Below are 12,913 nucleotides of genomic sequence, written 5' to 3'. Positions count from 1 at the left end.
ACTCAAAATTAATATAATATATAATTGGTCGAATTCTTACGATAGTAGAAATCCATCACTTGCTAGATTCTAAAATCTATGGATATTTATCTTTCTTCATATGTAATTCTCACAATAATCAGATTCTCTTTACGGACAGATTTTTTTCACAACTAGAATATTAGAAAAGCTGGTTATAATACAGGCCAATTATCTTGTGATTCCCGTGCTGTGGCTTCTAGTCAAAATCGGCAAGCATTAGTTTTTTCATGGATACACAGTCAAATAATAAAGTGAAGCATCGATCGTTTGAAGAAAAACCAGAGCAGAATACTACCAGGCATGTATATTGTCCAGCCAAGTCCAGCTGCCAATTCACCGGTCGCAGCACACACGCACGACCAGAAGCGGGAGAATTCCTCTGCCCTTGTTGTTCTAGAGCAGACAGCAGTCGGGAGAGCTGGGCACATGCCAACAGGCAACAGCGCGCCACACACCTTCCGGGTCACGCGGCCACAGCTTCGGCGTGACGACCGCGCGTAGGCAACCGCCACCCCAGCTGGCAGCCTGCAGCCTGCAGCTGGAGCTGGAGAACGAACGACACGGGGCGGCGGGTATTCTCCCTGCTTAGTGGTTGGAGGCTTCGCCACACGCAGCACCGACGGTCTGACCTTGCCTTCCCTTTCCGCGTACCTAGCCACGACACGGATGCACCTGGTACGGCGCCGGAAGGCGACGAGGTAGCTGCACCTCCGATCAAAATTTGTTGCAGCAACAGTTCATTTAAAGTGGCCATATAATAAATGTCATCCATTTCTGGAACCGGATGAGAACGGTTTTGTCAATGGTGAGTAAAAACTACTAGGTATTTTTTTAGGCCAAATACTGACGATTCCTAAGACCTACGCGTGACACACGGAACATTGGGAACTTCTCTGCCACTAATACAAAAGGGCTCTAAGGTGGCGGCACGCAGAAATTTATACTGTCGGTTTCAGTTATAGCACGCCAGTGAAAATAAATAGGTGGACCCACCTTAAGAAACCGGCAGTGTAAATATATTTACACTGGCGGTTGTATTAACTGAACCGCCAGTGGAAATATCATATACACTGTCAGTTCACTTAACTGAACCGTCAGTGGAAAGAATATATTTACACTCGCGGTTATATTAAGTGAACCGCGAGTGGAAATATCATATAAACTGGCGGTTCACTTAACTAAACCATTAGCGTAAAACGGATATTTACACTGACGGTTGTATTAAATGAACCGCCAATGGAAATATATATACACTGGCGGTTTACTTAACGAAATCCTCAATACATTGCATGATTACTTAGTATCAGAGAGTGATCAGTACCCCAATACATTGCATGATTTCTCAATACTAGAGAGGTGATCACTACGAACGTCATTACCCCAATACATTGCATGATTACACAAATCTATATACCCATCAATATGAGATACACTATATATTACTACTTCATTACATATAACTACTTCATTACATACACTACATCAATGATACTCCAGCAGCTATCCAATCTCTCACTAATGTCATTCCTTGACTTGCATTTACATTCACCCAATCTGACACATCGTAATCAGCTTGGTCATGCGAACTACTCCCTGATCCTCCTATGTGGCCTCAGTCCAACAAATAGTTATGCAAAGCACAACAAGCAATTATAATCTTCACTTGCATGCTTCTTTCGTAAAATGGGAGTCCTCGTAGCACATGCCATCTTGATTTGAGAAGTCCAAAAGCCCGTTCAACTACATTTCATAGACTCGAGTGGTGGAAATTAAACTTTTCCTGCACAGTCTCTACTCCTATTTGATTAAAATCTTCTAAGTGATGTCTCTGATTCCGATATGGTGGCAAGTAACCTTCGCGAATTGAGTAACCAGCATCCACTAGATAATACCTCCCTGTACACAAACAAATAAACTCAGAAAAAGATTTACTAGATCGTAATGCATGAATACAATGTATGCAATGGCGCCAACATAACATGCATGCCACCATACCTGCTGGTGGGTGTGGATAGTTCGCTTCTTCCATACAACTCCTGAGCACTGCCATGCCATGGCAAGAACCAGGCAATCCAGCACCAACAAAAGTGAACTGCATATCCATGTCCACTATACCTAATACATTGTAGCTAGTGTGGCAGAACCGCCCGAATTATTCCAGCTTAAGTGCCCGAGTCACGCCTAGAAGGCAGCAACACACTTAAATCGGAATAACACGTCAGTCCCTCGGATCTAGTCCGATAAAGCCACTTACTAAGGATCGAATACCATTAGCTCACACGATGGTGAGGCCTAGAGAGAATACAATAAACATGAAACCACAGATTAAAGTACTGGAGTTATTACATAAATCGAAGTTTAATAAAAGATAACAAGTTCTTAATTAAATGCAGCGGATAATTGATAACGTCGATACTGAGGAATAGGGCAAGGCCTAGCCCACTACTCCTCCTGGTCCTCTTCTGTCGAGGCAGCATTCGACTCGACCGTCCAACCCGGTGGTAGGGTGGAAGGCCAAGTCACACCATCAATAGTTTTGGGTTTAGGCAGACATGTCACCAACCTTCTATCGGCACATCAAGTACAAGAGCAAACACAATTCACACTAATAGTCATATCAAGAAAAGCTAGAAGCCATCTAAACACATACCTCTAAGGCACCACATTATTTACAATCACCGATTACTAGAATAAAGATGAGAGAAGCATTTTGGATGTATAGGTGACAAACATGATGCAACAATCAGGATGCATGCCCATCTTATTCGTCCTCACTGATTTTGCCAACATAATGTGGTAATAGCGTTCTATATCGGTGGCATACTTACGACTCTCTCGGTATTTTGCTAGTCGTCAGCTACACATACGTTTTCGAGGTTAGTGTACCTGTAGAAAATTCCATCACAGCCCAATTGCCCATGATGCAAAATCCACACATGACAGTTTATCACAGTTTATACTCCATATATTTCTATATAGAGGCTAGCTCATCATTAAGCGCCGAGCCATGCATAGGCGCCGTTGCCACACTTTAACCATAGGGCAACTCATTATGGTAACTCACCTTCTTACCTGAGCGTAGGTGCGTTGTTGCAAATACATTACACTTTTCAGTATTCCCATGTCTGTATACCCATACACACACATGGGGTACCGAATTCCCGGAAAAGTAATTACTCCACATCGCAGCCTTCATATATACATATGTAAAACATGTATATAATCAAGCGCTTTTTATACTCTCCTCTAGATCGACGTTTGTTCAATCATGCTCTCACATCTCACCTTACCTGAGCGTCGATCCATTCAAAATTGAATGGCCTCAAAAATAACAATACACATGTATGCAATATCTCCCAGTTGTGGGTTAGTGTTTTTATCTAAGCCACCTGATAGTCCTTAATTTAGGGCTTAACAGAGGATGTCGCTAGCATTATAGTTTTTCAAATATGTTTTTCAAAACCAAACAATGTGTTTAGATGAAAATAGGTTTTCCAAAACCAAAACTTTTTTTTGAAAATACGTATGTGACCGTATTATACTTAATCCTGCTCCGATACTAGATGTGGCAAAACCTCCCAAGTTATTGGGCCCACATGCACCTGCCCTTGTCTCAAAGACCTCAGACGGCTTTGCATGTGCACCTGATAATTTAATAGGATCCGTCCGAGTGTCCCAAGGACCCCGGATAAACCACTTACCACCAGGATCGCAAGATTAAGTAAACACAAATCACACACCAACACTTTTGCAGCGGAAATATTATTACCAAAAAGTTACAAGTTACAACAAATTTACATTATATTTATCGGAGTGGTTACAAAGTGATTCAAAGCAATAAACTTTGAAATGTTATAAAATTATTTATAAGTTTGAAATATATGCTAGCTTAAGTGACCATCCTCAATAAGAAGTATAGAAGAGTTAGTTAGACTTATAAGAAGGCTATGCCCACCGACGCTTAACACCATCCACAACAGCACAATACTAGTACCTGCAACAACATGGGTTCGAAAACCCTAAGTACGAAGTGTACTTTCGCAAGTCTTACCCGTCTAAAGGAAAAAGACTCTCAAGGATATGCTGGCTTTTGGGAATCAAGGTATGGTTTAACAAGATTCAAAGACTCTGTTTTGCAGAAATGCTTACTAGTAGTGGATCCTTAATAATATAGTTTTATTATCAGATTAAGTAAAGTTACCTGCATCTAAAGTTCTTTCTATCCTAGTTCAATGTCACACCCGGTTTTGGAAGGCAACCCAAATGCGAACCATGTACGTGCCAGGATCAGAAACTCACATACACATCGATTACATAATTGGACATCATCACACAATGCTCAAATTAAATAACGGAAAGGTACTTAATTACATCAAGATGTCCAAGACATCTATAGAGTCTATTACATAACCATTGTTCAACATAATCATCAAAGTGTGAAAATATGAAACATAGATGCTAAGCCTACACAGGCAGCTGACTGGGGGTTTGCCACTAAGAAAGAACTAGAACTCATCATATTCCTGTAACTCCTCAAAGTCATCCGTGTTGCCAGCATCACCTCCTGAGCACTGAGTACAATGGGGGCAACCTGGGGTGGGGGTGGTGTGTAAAGCAAGGGTGAGTAAACATCAACGTACTCAGCAAATGTCCCGTTTGGCTAAAGTGGACAAGTTGTATGTGGGGTTGAAGTTAAGCAGTTGCTTTTAGTTGGTCAAGTGTTTATTATTATTGGTAGAGCCAAGTTTTAGTAATAAACCCAGTTATTACCTAAAAGTACTCCCTCAAAAGAGGAAATACCAGAGATCAGATTTATAACATCATTGTTAACCATCATCATAAAAGTATCCAAAGTTTATCTGATCAAAGAGGATCCCAAGGTTGCTCTTAACCGTGAGCTCGGCTGATATACCAGTTTTTAACACTCTGCAGAGGTTGTACACTTTACCCACAAGTCATGATCCCTTTCCGGCCTGGGTTGTACAGACCCGATCTTCACTACCAAGGTGAATGGCCAGGGATACACTACGTAGCCTTTACAAAGACTCCCCTGGTGCATAGCTGCTCGTTAGATTTCGCCAGTCGTACAAACGCAGTACACCTCCCCAAGGTGGGTGACTAACAAAACCAAATCGAAAGAATCTCTACACCCCAACCTTGGCAGAGCGAGCACTATGCCCCTGCCCCCATTGATGGCCCTCCGGCAAAGCCAACTACACCCCTAGATTCATCAAATTAATCAGCTAAGGGTGTCCCATTCCACCCTCATGGTTGTACTGTTATCCCGGGTGGTCACTCCACGAACTGGTCCTTACGGAGAGGTACTCAGGAAAAAGGCCTGAGCCCCCTAAGATATCACAAGACCATCCACATAATCAGGATAACAGTATCATATCATAAATGTTCACATCATGTTCATTGATTAAGTTAAGGCAATAGCAAAATGCTAACCATGATAACCCAAAAAGGTAAACAAGGATAAGTGAATACAAACTAGTCAATCCTTAGGTTTCATAAAGTAATGCGAGATAGTGAATTATAAGTAGATAGAACATAATGGGTCAGAGGACACTTGCCTTCACCAGGTTGTTGCTCAGGGAGGTCTCCAACAACACACTCAGAAACCTCGGACTGCTCGTTGTCTAAATAAAGCGAGCATGCATTCAATACATTTGGAAAGTACAAGTGAACATCACACCAAACATGTACAAACATTGGAACACATCTTAAAAGGACACAATACTACATAAGGGATAATGAATTCAAAGTATAATCATAAACTATAACATACATTTTCTTTATTTGGAAATAGATTATTATTTCCCTAAGTGTTACTTACAAGTACATAAACATAGATCAATTTATTTTATTGTGACCTAAAATTTAAAACAGAGGTGAACTTATGTAATACACATTATTAATCTCACAAGCTTACACATGTTTAAATCTCTAAGGTTCTTCTTTTATTTATTTTATTAAATAAATAAAACATACATCTACATTAGTTCATATTCAATCCTAAAAATTAGAGTGTGCAGACAGTAAGTGAAACTATTTTATTTAAACAGAGAATAATTCTATGAACATTTTGCAATTTGAATCACTAAATTTGGAGTTCATATGCAAAAGTTATTAAATAAACAAGTTTGGGAATTCAAAATATGAAATTAGGTCTAATTCTGTGAATATTTTAAAGTCCAGGGCTAAATTTGCAAGATTACAGGGGCCTGCGCGCGAAAACCAGGGACGGCGGGTTGATTTCCAATAAACCAAGGGTCTCTTTAACAAAACAGCCACGCAAAGGGGTATCGGGTAAATCTAACCGTCAGATCTAAAACCAACGGCTGAGAATAGATCTGCGACCGAGGGCGCGCGCACGCGAGCGAGCGAGCGTTGACAGGCGGGCCAGGGAGTGTCAACGACACAGGGGGAGAGCGCGCTGACCGAGCGGGCCCAGCGCCAGAGGGTTTGGGCGCTAACAGGCGGGTCAGGGAGTGTCAGGGCGTGCATGCGCGAAGCGTTATCCGTGATCTGAGCCGTTCGATCTAAATCGAACGGAGGGGATCAGACCAGGGGGAAAACAGACGGCTGCAGGCGGCGTCGCTCCTCTCCACGGCGGTGAGGTCGCCGGAGTTGAGGCTGGCGCGAGCTAGAGTGGCTCCGGGGTCGCCGGAGTTGGGCAGAGAGGGAGAGGGCGCCACGACGAACTCAATGGCAGGGAAGAGGTCATGAATCCACAGGCAGAGAGGGGAGAATGGCAGTGAGAACGTCTCGGGCGGGCCGGAGTAACTCCGGTGAGCCATTCTGGCCACAGGGAGGGGACTTAAGGCGTGCTAAGGCCTGGGCTAACTTCAGCAGAGGCAGGGGTGACACAGGGACCTACTCCGGTGAACTAGACTGGGCTAAATCGGCCGGCTACCGCGCGAGCACGGCGGACTGCCGCTGCCGAGCACTGGCGAAGGTGAAATTGGCCGAACACAGGGCGTAATAGGGGAAATTGGGCACGAGGACGGGTGTCTCACCTCAGGGCGGAGCTCGGGGAGGCTTGGAGTGGTCTCCGGCGAGCTGGATGGCCGGGAACGCAGGCGCGGGTTTCCGGCGGCGGCTGGCGGCGTGGGCAGAGCGCGAGAGATGGTGAAGCTGAGCGAAATGAGTCGAGGGGTGTGCGCGGGGCACTGGCGGGGCTCTAAGAAGGGAGCTGGGCACGTGGGCGGGCGTCGTGGCCGAGAAATCCGGCGACGTGCGTGAGTGCGCACGCGCCGGTCCACGGCGAGCGTGGAGGGGGCGAAACTGACAGGGCAGGCCCACAGCGCAGAGAGAGAAGAAAGGGGCGCGCGGGGCAATGGCTCGGCGACTGGCGATCTGGGCCCGTGAGACAGAGAGAGAGGGAGCGCGCGGGTGAAGAAAACCGGTGCCGACAGGTTGGCCCCAGCGGGTAGAGCGCGCGAGAGAGAGCGCGCGCGGGAGAGAGGATCTGCCGCTGACAGGCGGGGTCCGCCTATTAGGCAGCGCGGGCACGCGGGCGCGCGGCCTGGCTGGACCGACTTGGGCCGGCTGGGCTGCTTTATCCTTTTCTTTTTCTCTGGATTTTCTAATTCTTTTTCCATTTCTTTTTCTATAGAGTTTTTAAATCCAATTTCAAACTAGGTTTCAAATTCAAATAAATTCAAACTTGTGCAACACTTTAAAGAATATTTTAAGCTCAGCATGATGCAACATGTCATGACTCATAAGGTTTTGACAAAAATAAATAATTAACCTCCACTAGTTTAAGCTATTTCTAATCAAAAAGGAAAAAGGGAGAAAGAATCTAGAGAGAGAAAGCCTAGAGTGAGAAAAAGAAGAGTAACACATGATTTTGGGTGATAATTAGAAAGAAATTTTATACCCCCAAAATCAGGGTGTTACAGACCTATCCCCCTTAAAAGAATCTCGCCCTCGAGATTCAGGGCTGGTTAGAAAAGAGCTCAGGGTACTTGGCTTTCAAATCATCTTCTCTTTCCCAGGTTGCTTCTTCTTCTTAGTGATGACCCCATTTGACTTTGCACATCCGGATGGTACTTCTCCGAGTGACCTGATCTGTTGTCTCCAGAATTTGAGTTGGCTTCTCAATATTAGTTAGATCCTCTTGAACTTCAAGATCCTCTGCTGGCAACTGCTCCTCTACCACTCTCAGGCATTTCTTCAACTGAGACACATGGAACACATCGTGCACAACAGACAGGTTCTCCGGTAAACTGAGTTGATAAGCCACTTCTCCACGTCTTGCTTGAATCTGATATGGTCCAATATATCGAGGTGCTAACTTTCCTTTGACTCCAAACCTTTTGGTTCCTCTGATGGGTGACACCTTCAAATAGACATAGTCTCCCACTTCAAAACTAAGTTCCCTTCTTCTGGTGTCAGCATAGCTTCGCTGTCTAGACTGTGCTGCCTTTAAATTCTCTCGGACCATTCTGATGTTCTCTTCGGCTTCAAGCAAAATATCAGGACCGAACACCTGTCTTTCACCAGGTTGATCCCAATGCAATGGAGTTCTGCAATTCCTTCCATAAAGCGCTTCAAACGGTGACATCTTCAGACTGGCTTGGTAGCTGTTGTTGTAAGAGAATTCTGCATATGGTAATCTCTTGTCCCAACCTATCTTGTCTTGCAAAGCACAAGCCCTCAACATGTCCTCCAAAATTTGATTTGTTCTCTCTGTTTGACCATCTGTCTGTGGGTGATAAGCTAAACTGAACTTCAAGTGGGTGCCCAAGGCTTCATGCAACTGCTACCAAAAATGAGAGGTGAACTGGGTGCCTCTATCTGATACTATCTTCTTCAGAACACCATGCAAGCACACAATATGAGCCATGTATAGTTTGGCCAACACCGCACTGTTGTAGGTGGTCTTGAATGGTATGAAATGGGCCGCCATTGTTAAACGGTCCACTACTACCTAGATGGAGTCATAACCAGTACGAGTGTGGGGCAAACCAACTATGAAATCCATTCCGATCTCATCCCATTTCCACTGAGGAATCTGCAACGGTTTTAACAAACCTGCAGGTCTCTCATGTTCTGCTTTAATCCTCTGACAACTGTCACACACAACCACATACTCTGCTATCTCCCTTTTCATACCGTACCACTAGAATCTTTTCTTCAGGTCTTGGTACATCTTCTCACTACCAGGGTGTATAGAGTATGTTGTCTCATGGGCTTCCTTGAGAATCAGTTCCCAGATCGATTTGATGTCGGGAACACACAGTCTGTCCTTGAACCATACCACTCCTTCTGCATCTCCACGGAAATCCTTGCCTTTTCCATCTATGATCAGCTACCGGATCTCGTTGATTTTCTCATCATCCTTCTGACCTTTCCTGATGTCTTTCTCTAGAGTAGGTTCCAACTCAATTGTCACTCCTTGAGTGTTGTTCAGAAATCTGAGACTCAATCTATCGAACTCCTTCGCTAGCTCATACGACATCGGGTAAGCGGCCAACATATTGACTTGACTCTTTCTACTCAGAGCATCTGCAACCACATTTGCTTTGCCTGGGTGATAATGAATCTCCAGCTCATAATCTTTGATCAAAACTAGCCATCTACGTTGTCTCATGTTTAGCTCTGACTGAGTGAATATGTATTTGAGACTCTTGTGGTCCGTGTAGATATCACACTTCTGCCCATAAAATAATGCCTCCAGGTCTTCAATGCATGAACCACGGCTGCTAATTCTAGATCATGAGTAGGATAATTCTTCTCATGAATCTTCAATTGTCGAGACGAGTATGCCACTACTCTCCCTTCCTGCATTAACACACATCCCAGTCCGGTATACGAAGCATCACAATACACTGAGAATGGCTTGTGAACATCTGGCAGAATCAGTACTGGTGCCATTGTCAACTTCTCCTTCAATGTCTCAAAGGACTTCTGGCATGCTGGGGTCCACTTGAACTCAACCTTCTTTCCCAACAAGGCTGTCATTGGCCTAGCAATCTTGGAGAATCCCTCAATGAAACGTCGATAATAACCGGCCATTCCGATGAAACTCTTGATTCCTCGGACATCTTTTGGTGCTTTCTAGTCCAAGATAGATGTTACCTTCTTCAGATCTACAACCAATCCATCTCGATTTATAATGTGACCCATGAATAGGACTTCTCTGATCTAGAACTCGCACTTGCTAAGCTTGGCATACAACTGACAATCTCGTAGCCTCTGAAGTACCTTCCTCAAATGCTCCTCATGCTGGGAATATATAAGAATGTCATCAATGAACACCACTACGAACCTATCAAGGTAATCCATGAACACACTGTTCATCAAGTACATGAAGTAGGCTGGCGCATTCATCAAACCGAATGACATAACCGTGAACTCATACAGTCCATACTTGGTGATGAATGCTGTCTTCGGTATATCTGAGGGTTGGATTCTGAGCTGATGCTAGCCTGACCTCAGTTCTATCTTTGAGAACACACTGGCTCCTCTCAACTGATCGAATAAATCTTCAATTTCGGGCAGGGGGTACTTGTTCTTGATAGTAACCTCATTCAAGGATCTGTAGTCAATGCACATCCTCTTTGTTCCATCCTTCTCCACAAATAGCACTGGGGCTGCCCAAGGTGAGGTACTCAGTCTGATATAACCTTTCTCTAACAACTCATCAATTTGCTTCTTGAGTTCCACCAACTCTGGGCCAGACACTCGATAGGCTCTCTTGGAAATAGGGGCGGTGCCTTGTATAAGCTCTATGGCAAATTCAACCTTCCTTTCAGGTGGCATACCTGGTAACTCTTCGGGAAACACATCTGGGAAATCTGACACTACCTTGATAGCCTCTGATGGTTTAATCTCCTTTATACGAGCGGTGACTTGGTGACAACTCCCTTCCCTTGGTCCAGACAAGACCAACTCTACTAACACTTCTTCTCCTGATAAGGACACTAACTTCACCATTCTCTTGTCACAGCTAAGACTGGCTTGGTACTTGGTTAACCAATTCATCCCTAGGATGACATCTATGGTTGTATCCTGGTAACCCATAACTATTAAATCAGCGGGGAACTCTATCCTCCTTATTTGAACCTTTGCACTAGGGAAAAATTTATCCGTTTGGGTTCATCCACCAACTGAACTAACTCTCATAGGTGAATACATGGGTGCTACTGGTATATTATGTGATTCTACCCATGATACAGTCACAAAAGAATGCATTGCTCTAGTATCAAAGAAGACATTTGCAGAATGGTACTCGACTTAAAACGTACCTAGTGCCACTCCTAGAGTCTCCTGGACTATGTCGGCCTCCAAGTGGTTCACCTTTCCATACTGGGCACGAGGTTGCCCATGGTTGTTGCCTCCTGGCTGCATTGCATTCTACCTGACTGGGGCATTAGGAGCTGGCTGCTGCTGAGCTGCTTTCTTTGGGCAATGATTTGCCCAATGGCCTTGTTACCCACCGTGGAAACATGCACAACTTCCTCCTTGAGCTGGCGCTGCTTGATTGTTCTAGTTGGTTGCTAGGGCAGGAAGACGGGCTGCCTCGTTGTTCTGATGCTGGTATTGATTTCCTCCTTGCTGGTTATTCTGATGGTACTGCTGCTGCTGAGGAAACTGCCTCTGGTACTGCTGCTGTTGGTTTTGATGCTGATGCTGGTGCTGGTGACCTTGCTTGAATGGCTGAGGTGGGTTGCCTGAGTAGCAAGGATGGCTGCTACTCCCAACGTGAGGTCCACCAATCTTGCGTTTCTTGTCCTCCATCTCTCGACGCTTCCTTTCTGTCATGGTTGCTCTGTCTATCAGATGCTGGAAGGTAGGGAAGGTGTGGTTCATCAGCTGATAGTGGAGGGGATCGACCAATCCTCTCAAGAAGCGGTACTGTCTCTTGGCATCCATGTTGACATCCTCTGGGGCATAACGCGACAGCTGCAAAAACTTGTCCCTATACTCGCTGACGGACAGGAGACCTTGCTTCAGGGCGAGAAACTCCTCCTTCCTCACTATCATCAGTCCCTTGGGCACATGGTAGCGACGGAAGTTGTCCCTGAACTCCTCCCAAGTGACAGCTTCAGGGTTGGCATGGGTGGCGAGGTAGAACTCCCACCAAGACTGTGCTGCTCCCCTTAGCTGTCGGGGACCGTACAACACCTTCTCACGATCGTTGCACTAGGCAGTGTGCAACTCATGCTCCACGGTACACAGCCAATCTTCAGCGTCCATGGGATCAGCAGAATGGGCAAAGACTATGGGATGGGCCCTCATGAACTCTGCCTGCTTGTCTCTGGGCACTTGTGGCATCTGGACTTGCACTGGAGGCTGAGGTGGTGGTGGCTGCTGCTGCACCTGCTGCATGGCTGCTAATGTCTGACCAATTGCCTAGACTGCTTGGGTCTGCATCAAGAACATCTGCTCGATGGTCATCGGTGGTGGCAGTGGCAAATGCTGCTACGGGGCTGCTTCCTCTTGGGGTGCCTGCTGTTCTGGCTGAGCACGCCTCGCACCTCTGCGCCTGTTCTCAGACATCTGTAGAAATCACACTCATAAATCAAATCTGACTCTACAGTCTTTCAACATAAGAAAAGATGTATAGAAGATCTCCATAGAACTGAACAATTAACCATCTTCACTGACAACTTCTCAGATAAAGAGGAAAGTGGAAACGAATGGATTGCCCAACTAAATAACTGACTTTATTAATAACTACACCAAGTTGCAGGGGATACCCACACCTTGGTGAAAATCATTACAAAGATCCAACTTCAGTACATGTCCATCATAACAAGCATCCAACATAAAATAAGCAAACTAACTCTAACTAAGACTGACTAGACTAGGATACTGAACTAAGCATTATTACAGACTCCGACTCTGTCGATCTAGGGATCCAAATCTATCTGGG

This window comes from Zea mays, chromosome 4, assembly GCF_902167145.1.
Source record: "Zea mays cultivar B73 chromosome 4, Zm-B73-REFERENCE-NAM-5.0, whole genome shotgun sequence".
NCBI lineage: Eukaryota > Viridiplantae > Streptophyta > Magnoliopsida > Poales > Poaceae > Zea > Zea mays.
This window is presented reverse-complemented; position numbering follows the sequence as displayed.